The sequence below is a fragment of the Agrilus planipennis genome, unplaced genomic scaffold (assembly GCF_000699045.2).
Source record: "Agrilus planipennis isolate EAB-ADULT unplaced genomic scaffold, Apla_2.0 scaffold28, whole genome shotgun sequence".
NCBI lineage: Eukaryota > Metazoa > Arthropoda > Insecta > Coleoptera > Buprestidae > Agrilus > Agrilus planipennis.
Window position 1 is genome coordinate 1,786,379 of NW_020438897.1, and position 13,905 is coordinate 1,800,283.

Below are 13,905 nucleotides of genomic sequence, written 5' to 3' on the forward strand. Positions count from 1 at the left end.
CTTAGTCTATGACAAATGCTTTTAAGTGTACTTGCAGGTTATTAAATTGGTTTCATTTAATAGCGATGTTTTTTTTATGGGCAATAAAAATATTTTTGTCCAACATTCCTCATTGATCTCAACTTATTTAAACGCTAATGCATAAGAAGATGTCATAATTTCATCTTAACAAATCTCAAATCAATAAATATCTAACTAAGTATGAATAAAAAAAAAATTAACTCGATTCTTTCTGTTTTAGCGGCCTAGCAATGCCTTGCCATACCAGGATGAAAATTATATGCTTGCAAGGTAAGATATTTAACAGTATTCTCCTAAATTGTGTTACTCTTAAAAACTACCTCGTTTCTGAAGAGAGCCCGATATTCGGAATTGATGGCAGTGGTCCAGGATTGGTTCTTCTACTTCGGTCCACTGATGGAGTCGTTTATCCGATGTCTCGCCACCCTTAGTTTAGATTTAGTCTCAAAACAACCAAAGTTTTCTCATCCTACCTACGGTCTACCAAGATGATAACCACAGCGGTTGGCGAAACTTCGGATAAACAACTTCATCAATGGACTCACGGAAGGAGGATAACCGATCCTATATAAGGGTCCAATACTACATCAGAGCCCGAATATCGAGTAATTATTCATTATGACTTAGCCTTTTTATCCTTCCAATTTATGTTACAAATCAATCAGAGATCCTATAATGTAAGAACATTCGGGATACCGTTCAAACCTTAAAAATTAAAATGAAATAGAGAAAAGATTGTCAGATTCTTCTTTTTCTTCTTACAAATACCTACTTTAGTTTGTCCTTTATTAGCTAAACATAACAACCCATACATAACAACTAGGAAGTTTCAAAAGAAACTCAACGTTCCGCAATGAATTTCTAGTAAAATTATTAAATCAAAAGTAATTTTACAACTACTTTTCCTGAAATGACAATGTTAACTTGTTGAAGTTGAGTTCACGCAGAGTTTTAACTGTATACAAGTTAACTTGTCTTGTCTTATCGTAGCAATCAACTGTCCACTCATCCAATGGTCTCAAATAGGGCTGGAAACACCCTTGGAAGTTAAAATCTATTACTGCTACCGGTCACATTTCATCATGTTGTTAGAGGTAATTTAGAAGGGCAAGAACATTGGTCTTGAGTTATACAGTGACAAAACTCATTGATTTCTTCAGTTCTACTCTTTAAAAGCATCGAATGTTATAAACAGTTTATCAAGAGCTCCAACTTCATTCATGGCTCTATATAGAATCAAATGAATAACAACCAAGTTAATGTTTTCCAAATGTACAATATTAATGCAATTAACATCCGCCTCTCGCGTATCTGAAGGCTCATGACATTCTAAACTACCTATATCCCACGCAATATGACGCCGCTCGTAATGTTATGTATAAAATGAATTTTCGAAACCTCTGCAACAACTGATTTTTAATTTATTTGCTTAAATCCATTTCTAACTTAAATTTGTATACATTCATTATTAAAACATTTAATTGTAGACGACAGTGATCTAATTAGGAACAACAGTTAATTGAGAGCAGACATTTCGAGGAAACAAAAACAGTTTTAGAAAAGTAATTAGAAACATTCTTTATTAATAAAAGCATGTTTTATGACGTACTTATCGGACAGTCTACTAAGGTATTTTTTGAGTTGACCGGTGACCGTCAAGGTCCACGTTCTACTATTTCGACGGATATTTTGAATAACTAAATTTTATAATCAACCCATTTAATATTATTTATGTGCTAACCTGACATAAATATTAAAATATAGTTTAATACTAACAATACTTTCAATAAAAACCTTCACTATAACTTTCTGAAAAATATAATGCATATTGTTAACCTATATTGATAATTTTTTAAATATTGGTTTAAAATAGTATAACAATGATCAAAATCTAGGCCAAGAAACACAACAAAAAAGAAACACTAACATAAACATACGTTATAAAAGACCGCATTTTTTCATGAAATAAGAACGTCTTGTAGTAAATACCTAATGGTACAATCCTTTCGATATAACATTTCTCAAGCAATATTAAAATAGGATTTTGTAACGAAGCTCCATTTAAATTTCTATTATTTCCTAATCAGCGAAGAGTGGAAATCGTACATTTCATAATAACTGTTAACAATAAACGACGAAAACATTGCATTTAAATATTGCATACATAACCGCATTCGTGGTCATCACTAATTGGAGACTATTAAAAAAATACGTCTCTCACTTTGTGTAATTTTGACTGGTAAAATTTGTAACAGAAAATATGAGCAATTTGGCGCTTTTTATCCTAATAATTTAACAAAGCGCACAGTGTAATAAACGTAATAAATTAGAATAGAGCATTTGGTTAAGTAAAAATTTAAATTAGTCGTGGCAAAATAACAAATTTTAACTTTTAACATGAATAAATCTAAGCTCAAAATGTTACTTTCTCCAAAGAGATCGTAATTTTATTAAAGTTTCCTTGTAAATAATTAGCAAATTAAACTTTTCACATTTATATATAATATATTTATATCAATCAGTATATCAAAGTAATATCAAACAAGAATTATAGCAGCACAAGACAAGATTCGGATTTTCTTTATTCTTTTATAAAAAGACAACCATAGCGCAAAGGAAATCAAATTCTGTGCATCTCATCCATCCGATTTGAGGATTAAGGAAGCATCAGTTATGATTTCAGGATGATGATCTTATTAATTTATGATATACATAGTCTATAGTTGAAAGTTTTAGTTAATAATTTCACAGATCATGATCTATGTTTGCACATTAATGTCTGCAAACTCTCAGTTTTTTAATTTCCTTTTTATAATATTGAATTAGAGCATATAGATCCAATGAAAAAAAGATAAAATCACACAGTTTTAAATCAATTTCTGTTAGCTGTACTACATTTCTTAAAAGAATCTTTTTTGTCCTCTTATAATTTTCAAACGCCGCAAGAAAAATGATTCGTGACAACTTCTCAAGTGTAAAACTTTCTTGTTCATCGCAAATTGCTTCTACTGTAGCTTTCTTTTGTATATACGTTTTTTTCTTTACCCATTTATGTCGTTTTTGTAAAAATGTAATTTCAAATAATCTCGAAGGAAAAACGGAAAATAGAATCGAATCGGTTATATCAAGGTAATAAAATTGTTAATGATAACCAACCCACTCGCTCTCTCTCTCCCTTCGCCTAATTTGGACGACAAGTTTCAATAATATGTTACATTACGTTGCCTGAATTTTAATGATTTTATTAAACTTAAGGAGGCCTTGTCATTGAACACACTCTAATGACAATTATCTTCCCAGCGTAATAATTGTTCGTAATACATTTTTATGGTGATAGAGGTGAAATATCTTCAGCATTAAAAACAAAACACTTTCTCGTACATTTAAAGATATAACGACATGTACCTCAACATTAAACTGAACTTAATTACAAACGTTGTAACAGCAATTTTTCAGTAAATGTAAAAGTAACTGCTATAAAATTTCCAATAACGCCCAAAGAGTTATAAAATGCATATGGTCAAGTGGTTTAATAAACTAAATAATTAAATAAACTAAAAGAAAGTAAAATATCACCATATAATATTATGTGCGTATTAAATCAAAGCATTTCCTTATGAATTTTCTTTTTAGTTATGGCTGTACAATGTGCTATAAGTACTTTGGATTTGGTGACAGTAAAAACCGTGAATGGAGCTACCCTTGATACAATTTCTTAATTTACAGTGACCTAGTAAACTTTGCGACTAATTTCAAAACCGTTTGGACCATTTTAATCAATACAAGTGTATGAATATAAGAACAGGTTCGACGTTATAACTGTTGTTGTTGTTGATGTGGTTCAATCAAATCTAGAAAATCGCTTTTTAATTGGTTGTATGTTGAACAGTAGTTAGACATGGCTTTCGGCATTTTTTTCAAACTATACCCGTAGGAAAATTCTATTTCCATTAAAAAAATGCCATTTAATTACCACTAAAATAATTAATAGTAATAAATGGAGAATTACCAATGAGATGAATGGAATTGCCACTAGAATTCTAGTGGAAATCCCATTCCCGAACTAAGTGCGATCTATTGGAACTTCCATTCCTGAATGCAATGAAAATCCTAGTGTCAATTCTTTACTTTTTACCTTTAATTATTGTTAGTGGTAATTAAATGACATTCTTTTTAATCAATATGAAATATGAGGTTTTTCGACGAAAAAAAAATATGAATTACATGACAATGATTATTCCAAATAATGTCTTGTTTATTATTTTTACAGCTTCAGTATGTTTTTCTTCATTTTTTTAATCATCTCAAACCAGCTCTTCTCCATTTTTAGGTACCCAATTGTTTTTCCATTTATATTGAATGGTTTTAAATAGAATTTATAAATTTTGCATTGGTTCCCATTGAAAATCAATGAAAATTTTTCCTACTGGTAAAAACATATTTGAATAGAAAATATTATTTTTTATAACAAATTTGCGACTGTTTAATTTTTACGATACTTATCGAGATATTAGGGTATATAAAAAGTTGAAGAAAGAGAGCCCTAGACGACAACTTTTTCAGTCTAAAATTCTAAACTGGTGCATATTTAACGTCTTATTCCAAACAACTTTTCTATGATAGTTCAATGAAAGCTCAAAACTGCTGTCCTAATTAGACCAACAATTTTTCGATCCCCCTGTCCTACTATTACCAAATATTGAAGTCTTGTTTCAAATATCGCGCCTTTTCAGTCACTCAATAATGGTTATTATAATATTCCGTTCAAATATTAATTTAAAGAGAAAGTGAAAACATTATTAAATTCTTTTTATCTCCAGTTCTCTGCTCAATAATAATAATGTTTCTTCACAAAACTATGTTTCAATTAAATTATTATTTATAGTTGACAGTTTTTTTATGTTTCATTAAAGAGTTGTAATAATTTTTCCTTGCACTTTCAAACAAATTTTATTAAGGCAAAAGGCGGTTGAGTAATAGTAGAAAAAAACTTGCAGATTATAGAAAACGTCCTTGCACTTTAGTGTCTGTAAGCCGTTATTCTAAATTGTGCTCACTCTATAAGATTTTTAAGGTCATGACCAGTCCGTTGTACCACGAATTACATAATATAATAATAATCCTTGTAAAGGCTAATAAAGAAACCAATCAATTAATTCAATGATATTTTAATAGACTTTTGCGGATATTCTATTTCTGTTCCCATTAAAACTTACAAATTTCTATAAAATTACTGTCATTGGGGGTTATTATTACTTATTTAAAACATGTGTGGACTTCTACAGTATGTTGTTCTAGTAATACATGGAATAATGCCTATTACCTAGATTAAGATGCTTAGATTTGAATTAAATAAAATTGCGTTTTTGAGATTGGCAGGACATTATTGTAATGTCTGCTTTCTTTCGTACATTGTCATATTACAACGGGAAAATAAATAGCATACAAATATGGTCAATTATGACTAGCATTGTCACCCATCCGGGTTTTCCCTTAGTTTAGAGGGCATCCGGGAAGCGTCCAATCGTGGTTTAATTTGTAGGCAAGGTTTAACAGTTCTCATGAAGGAGGTTTAATTTTTGTTTTATTTAAAAAAATTAAAAATGCAAGAATGCTAACAGTTCCTTACAACTTTCAAAAGATTCTATTTTGTTTCTCAAGAAAATTCAATTTAGTTAAGATTGTATAAAAATAAATTAGAAAGTTGGTTTATATTAATTAAAACTATTTTTTATTTAACTAAGTAACTTAAAAAAATACAACGTGTAATTATACAACACGCTACTGAAGTGAAACTTCTTCAAACACACAAACATATGGGGATAGGGGTTAAGGAATTGGTTTAATGGTATTATTTGTACGCTATGAATTTAAATTTTACACTATACATGCCGTAGTTGCCTGTAACGAACGTTGCACTGAAGCGCCCTTACGGCTGAAGCGATCCCCACTACGAACTGGACTTTGTGGTCGAGTAGAGGGGGTACATCCGTTGCATGATTTCGTTACATAGCAACTCGCATGAAACGAACTTACCCTACTGTGGGTAAAGAAGTTTCACTTAAAAAAAAAAACGGTGTTGACATGTCCGGGCTCCAAGCTCCAAAATCCGCGGGTTTCACACTCCTTGATCTGTATGCTAAATTTTAGATACGTAACGTTCAATTTTATATGATGTAAAAAGGTACAGTACATTTTCTACCACCATTTCTTACGCCTGAAGAGGCTGTTCTACGGCGAAACAATTTTACATTAACTGAAAATAGTAAATAGCTTTTCTTTGTAAAAAAAAGAATCAAAATACTTACTCGTGTGACATACTCATGAGACGCCACTGGTTTCGTAATGAAAAACAAAATACCGTAAAAATTCTTATTAACACTTTGTAACAAATAGTATTTAATTAAGAATATTTATGCGGTTTCTGTATCTTAATTGTTTATAAGCGTGGTTTTATCACATCTGAACCGAAACATATCTAGCCACATATACCTTACGCTATCATTATGAGCTATTAATAGAACATAAAGTGCATTGATCTAAAAAAAAAAACGAGTTCTTATGTGGTAAAAGTGGGCCACTCTTGAAGTTATCAATCCGCTTTGTCCTTGCGCGTTTATTAAACGTTAAGACTTTCGTGCCAGTCTGTTTCTGATAATAAAACCCACACGCACAACACGCAAACGAGTTCGACAGTTATACCACCGTGAAATAAGATACGTGGCTTATTATCTCTGGTGTCACGGCAAAGGAGTAGCTATGACTTTTACCGTGAGAACTGATAGACTTTGCCAACAGTTGTTTAACGATTTACGCTTGGAATGAGGAGAATAATTAACACTCTTACGACAAATATTACAATTATGGGTTTATTAACGTCTTTGTGGAGTGTGGAGCATGAAGAACAAGCGAAAGATCCGAAAGAGTTCCATACAAATGAGATTATTTTAGTGTACAAGCAATACAATCTGTCTTAATGACCAAAATCATCACGATAAACAATGAATGTATACTGATGTCGAAGCTAATTAATGATGACAACAACTCACCGCCTGTCTTTTGCCAAATTAGGAGAAACGTGAAGTCTCAAACTAGCTACCACCAGATGAAACTTAAATCGACCTACTAGACAGACTTTCCCCCACAGAAAAGGAGCTAAAAAGGTTAAAGGGATTAGTGCTATGGAGCATTACCGGACGGTAACATGCAGTTCTAAAAATGTTCCTGGGCAACAAAAGCCCTTTATGGAATCATTAGTATCCATAAATGAGAGGGTAAGGTATATACACTGAACTCCCTAATGATGAAATTAGGGAAGATGATATCCTTGAGAAACCCCCTGATCGCTTAAAAACCCTCTTCTTCTTTAACAAAGAATACAGAATCAGTTTCTATCCTAAGAAGGATTGGTCCTCAGAAAAAAATCTCCATCCCATGTGACCTATGATTTACCAATAGATCTAGGAACACAGAGAAGAGTGGAATTGCCATTTATAACTACCGACAATGCAGGAAGCACTCAATGTTTTTGAGTTGGTTCCTCACTCCGTCTTAAGCGAAAATAGATGCCTTTGTCAATAAAGTTGAAGCTGTTGAAGGTCTGTCACCAATCCCTTAACAGACTAGCGATCCAAACCGAGGTGGTCTTGTTAAGTTCTGGATCAAAATGGTATAAAAGGAAATGAAACGTCACATTGACTGAGAGGCAGCTGTTAGCACCTGCAGAAGTCTCATCAAGCAAAAAATTACAACACAGGCCTCCGAGCTAAGCAGGAACTGGAAAACTCGAAGGTCTTCAATTCTCTATAAAGTGCAGGTATTAAAAAGAACACATTTTTAGCCGTAGGAGAAATAAAGCCAGTATTTTTGTGGCAATCTTTAGGTACAGGCACGGGGAAGTACAATACCACACATATAAACTGAATTTAACCACCAGTTGTTCCCATCGTAACTCCGTCGCCGTTTTCTTGGTTGCCACGTTCTTTAAGCGTAAGTTGTTACTGCCCACGATGCTAAAAAACCTTTTTTTCGGGCGTACGTGGAACAGATAAATAACTGAAAGGGGAAACCCTTGATTTGAGAAGTCTGAACAAGCTCAAATCCAAAATAATAAAAATAAATTCAAAGCAGAAATACCATAATCTCTTCTTCCGTCTAGGTATGTACGGTGCCCTACTAATCTCAACTACAGGCATTGTCAGTAGATAGTTGTTAGAGTTTACTCAAGATGCCGGCAATCTAAACGTCCACAATCAGATATACGTACGTTATAAAGTCTACTTTGAAAATATAAATTGTTACTAATTCGAAATGTAAATTATATCTATATGTGCAACCAACTAATTACATTTCGTCTTATAAGTATTTTTTTAATTTACAGTTATTTATTTCCGAAAAGTTCATTAAACAATTAGTTTCAACTGAATTTTAGTAAACTCATTTTTAGACCCTGCAGTTACATACTTTATTTTTAGCTTTTTGGTACAATGCGATGTGTAATCATTTATGGAATAGTGTCACCAAATTTTCACATTCGTTAATTTCAAATCTTTATCTTATAAGTAAAAGGCAGTTACATTTATTTACATCCAGTTAGCCTTGTAGTTATGATTTGGGCTCTTTGTTATTTGGCAGACGCAAGATCGATTGCTGCCTTCGCCGTTATAATGCAGTTACTTAATTTTGCTTCAGGATTAGTTTAACATTAATATCAAGTGTTATGCAATTTGTTTTGACAAGCAACGATTTTTTTTCTTTTAGACTTAAGTCGGTTTCAGCTCGACAGTGACGACGAAGTAGTTTACTAATTGCTTTTGTCGTTAATGTGTTTCTGAGCATAACCATAAAAACATAAATCAAACATATGCAGCCGTTTCGGGATTTTTCATTATAAAATGTCGTCGCTTTGTTACGCCTTTTAGGTATCTACTGTTGCTGTCTGGAGTGATAATACTGTTGTCCCTGTTACGACCTAACAAAACAAGTGAACAAAACAAAAAGCCCTAACATACTTTGCGTCTTTTTTGTTATGTTTATTGTTATTGAAATTGTTGTGCTATAATTGGACTGCATGTTACAGTCACAATATGCACATATGTATATATATACCTAACGAGCCTTGCTGCATAAACTAAAGAATTTGCAGAATAATCCTCGTTTAGAATATGTTTGATTTAGGGCGTCCCTACAGATAGTTAAAACATTTTCAGATACTTTAATTCTCCTACTTTAATTATTATTTTTTTAGTTAATTAAAACGGTAGAAAGATGCAGACCATTTGTTCAAAATTAAGTGCACTGTTTTGAAATAAAACGGCCCCCGGACGCCTTTCATACTAGGACAAATCCGGGGAATCCCGGACGGATGGCAGCCCTAACTATAGGGAATATCGTAAACATAGAAAAAAGATGTCAGGTAAGAATTGCAGCGCGCACTAATAAAGAAAAAGGAATAACATTACACCAATTGATGTGTAACAGAAAGAGATGAAGACAAGCAGAATTTAAGGATGTTGCCAGCATAGGACTTTACAGAAAGTTCAACATTCTCAGGAATTTAGGAGAGCAAAGACTCTTGTTCAATGATATACTCTAACCAGGCAGTTATAAAGTCGACCCTGATCNTTTTCGAGCCGGACTAAATGAGGCTTAGGACGTTTTTGAGGGTGGTATCTAATAGAAAGCCCGCCAGAACAAATACAGGAACCATTAATCGTAATGGTTTTGCCGAAAACCCAGTACAGCTAATGCCGAATGTCCGCTCATCCTATTCAGTATCCATTCAGTATTTTTATTCACGACATACGTTATAGGGAATATCGTAAACATAGAAAAGAGATGTCAGGTAAACCGAACGGCATGGCCTAGAGGTTTAGACCATTGCTTGGCATTCGGGAGGACGCGGGTTCGATTCCGGGTCCGTCTGCCTTAGAGCAAGTTTTTCTGTGGTTTCCTTGGATTACTTAGGCAAAAGCTGAGGCAATAATATTCCACAGATAATCTTTCATTCTCTTCTGTCTTCATTTCGTCCGTCTCATCTCACCCGAACCACCACCCACCCATTCCCACGATTCCTGAAAGCAGGCTGAAGAAGGCCTTCCGCCCTACCTTCCGGTATAGTCCGGAGGGACTGCCCGCCCACCAGCATTACTGGCTGGTGGGAATGAAACACGCAAAAGTTTTTAAAGTTTTTTTTTATGTCAGGTAAGAATTGCAGCGGGCACTAGTAAAGAAAAAGGAATAACATTACACCAATTGATGTGTAACAGAAAGAGATGCAAACAAGCAGAATTTAAGGATGTTGCTAGCATCTGACTTTACAGAAAGTTCAACATTCTCAGGAATTTAGGAAAGCAAAAACTCTTGTTCAATGATATATTGACACAATATGATATAACTCTAACCAGGCAGTTATAAAGTCGACCCTGATCTTTTGCGTACCTAAGCAACCTTTAACCACTGCAATGCTTACTATTATTCGGTTATCTCTTTTCACTTTGTCCATATTACTCATGAAGCATTTCCTAAATTAACAAGGGTGTATTCAAAACGCAGTAAAGGACTACAGTCCTAAGTGGGAACAAGAAAGAAGATACGTCCATTCTCAGAGATAATTTATTGAGGGTTTTGCCGATTTTGATCGTGCCAACTATATATGCGATTCATCGTACAAAATGTAAACAGTTAACAAATGGGTGTAAACTCATTAAAGCATTACGTTTCCGCTTTTTAGCTTTTTAATATTAGATCGTGAAGGGCACAGTAACATCATCATTAACGGCAATTTTCCAACTTTCGTTAAAGCATTTGGGTGCGCCACGGTGTCTCTAACGATCTATATTTATGTCTCAGGTAAATTAAACTTTCATTTATATTTGTAGAAAAAAAACCAACCACTTTTATTATCACCTTTATTATCTTTACATACTACTTTCAAGAGGAATATTCGTTCAGCTCCCATTTCCGCGTTAACTTTCATCTCCTTTTTAAGTGATCTTGCTGTAGGCGTATAAACTGTGGGCACCAGAGTCCAAGGCAGACCCATAACCGAAACGGAAAATTTGTATGTAACAAAAAGAATTCATCCACAACGTATCACCACTTAATGTAACAAATACAACCGTTAACTGATTGCTGTTACGTAGTTTGTACCGAATTACAAGAAGAAGTTAAGAAAATGCGTAACAACTGAGATACCGTGGGCACAAAAGGAAACTGTACCTTTATTGATGTTTAAAGCAAAACAACTATTCTATATAGTTTTAAGGATATTTAATCTACTTTCGATCTCTTTCGTGCTTCTAAGAATTTTAAGATCTGTGATTGCAGATGTCAGGTTGAAGAACAGTTTGAATTTTAACGTCAACTTCTCCTGAACATACAGATAAAGGCTTCAAAGAGTCCATCAGTGTATTAGCGATATAGAAATACCATATTTTTTAAAAAAAATATCAAATATACATTATAATGCCTGCAATAAAATCATTAACAGATTGTGTTTTTGTCATCAGGATAACGTCTGGATGAATTAATCCAAAAACTAATGACAGAGGTACATTGAACTCACTTGTAATTAATAATAATAAGGATGACAAGGATAAGAATATAAAAGTTACATCATTTTAAAGTGAAATGAGGACCATACCATACTTAATTTATATTTCACAATTATCCATTCTTTGAGTCGTTTTCTTCATTTTTATTGCCTTTCTTCTTACTTTATAGCTCTCTTTGTCGCTTTTATTGTTAACGTTTTCCTTTCTTTTTGTGTCTACATGCTGCATGCGTATGTGAGTGATGTACTGACTAATTTCAGTGTCCATTTGATGTACTTGCCTTGGGTTTGCTCCATACCTTCCCTAGCACTGATGTTGCTTTTTTGTTTAAGTATTTCATATGCTTTTAGTTTCCATTATTTCGTTATAGAATGAATATCCTTACGTATACCTTTCAAGTCTTCTTATGTTTCCTTATGTCCTTGCATAGGGCACTGTCCTTACCTTCTCTTTTCCTATTACTACTCTTCCTGTCCGTATCTTTTTCATGGTCTCTTTTCCGGATTACCCAAGATTAAACTGAACATTGCCATGTTTAACAGACATATCCTCTTTATTAATTCCTACCTCAAATGCTGTTTCTTTATAAATTTTCTTTATCATTTCACTTAGTTTATGCTGCCATTATTTAGTCCATAATCTTCTAAATGTTTTTTCTATTCTTATATCCTATTTCGTCTCTTTTTCTATTAAAGCAGATTTAACCGCATATATCGAATCTATTGTCCCTTTTGTACCCAAATTGCGTTTCACCTACTACCAATTTCTCTTCCATTTCTTTCTCGATTCTTATTTTCAAAATTTCTTCATATATATTGTAGCCTGTGCCTATTAAAGTAATTCCTCAGTATGCTTCGTCATTGCTCCCTTTTTCCCTTAAGGGTAAATTTTATTTCTAGTAGCAAATTCAAAAATAAACGATTGCTAAATAGAAGATTAAGTAGGTACAAACATCAATTTAGTTTTTGTAGTTTCCTACATTTTATCTTACTTAAATTTTATAGATAGGTAGTTAAAACAGTGTCTATTTTGATAGAACTTCAACACAAAAATTAACACTATTATAATTTTATGGAAATATACCAAATTAGCAATGTAATTTTATTTTATTTTTATTTGGCTCATCATATTGAAATGGCACCTAATAATTTGGTAACCGATCTGTCTAACAAATAACTAATAACTTTCCGATAAACACTCTCGACTAAGTTGGAATTGATACCGTTCACTTTGCAAATGTGCTGCATTTGCATTACAGTTGATTAATTCTAATTATCCGCCTAAATACGTTACATAATTAACAATTATGGTTCAGTTCGGTTAGCTCGGGATTAGTTGTTATCTAGTTAGCTTTCTCCATAAGTGGAATTTTTTTTTATTTCAACCCTGTCACTCATGATACGTATTCATAAACAGCGTGCCCTTGCAGTTGACTGGCTTGCGGATAAAATTTGAGGTAAAAACTTGCATTGTGTAGTGGATAGGAACATGTATAATAACGTAGGGAGCGTAACCGAGTCAGTTTGCACAATTTACTTATTAATAATATAAGGTTATAAGTAAAAGCTCCGTGTAGATAACGTTTGACAAACGACAAAACGAACGGCTATTTTAATCTTTGACTTTTGCGTTAAGGTCGCCGAAGGGAACACCCACATTTTATTGAAAATTCCGCTTACGAACTTCCCTATTTCTAATGCTTAATAAGTTGTTCAGTACATTCAATACACCGATATCTCGTCACTTTTTTTTTATTGTCCAGGCGCCACCTTCATTTTTTTTGCTCTAACAATAAAGTGAAACAGGCCATTGTAATATTAAACTATGTCCACCAGTAAAAGGTAGTGTAATAATAGCTAATTATTATCATTATGTTTTGTAAACGAAGTTACTTGTACCTACACTAAATGTATCTCATTGTACAGTAAGGTGGGTTTCTAGTCTAACTGCGCATTGAATATTCTAAGAGTACTTATATAAACTATTATTCGTGTGGTTTATTATATAGTATAGTTCTAATGCTTGTTTCATTAAAAAATAATTGAATAAATGATTCTTTCATCATAAGGGTTTTGACAACTTTTCTAATTTTACTAGCTAATAAGCATAAGCAGCGATTGACGATCAACTGAAATGTTCATTTTCGCAAATTCTAATTATCACTTATATTGTTCTGTAATGACGTATTTGCTACAAAACTGACTTTAAACGATAATTTTGCTGAAGGTGCTGATAATTAACAGCTATACTTCTAAATTTTCTAATGTTAAATTTATTTGTAAGCTTCGTATTTTAAAACACTACAATACTGTATTCTATTCTTTCCACT

At 33.0% G+C, this 13,905-nt stretch overlaps 1 long non-coding RNA gene across 1 annotated transcript in view; it reads left to right on the plus strand.

The window, feature by feature from the left end:
• Positions 1–13,905, plus strand: part of LOC112904047 — a 64,911-nt gene that overhangs the window by 35,384 nt on the left and 15,622 nt on the right. Inside the window, exon 2 of the long non-coding RNA XR_003230867.1 lies at positions 242–291. This is a non-coding gene — a long non-coding RNA (uncharacterized LOC112904047). The remainder of the gene's footprint in view (positions 1–241; positions 292–13,905) is intronic.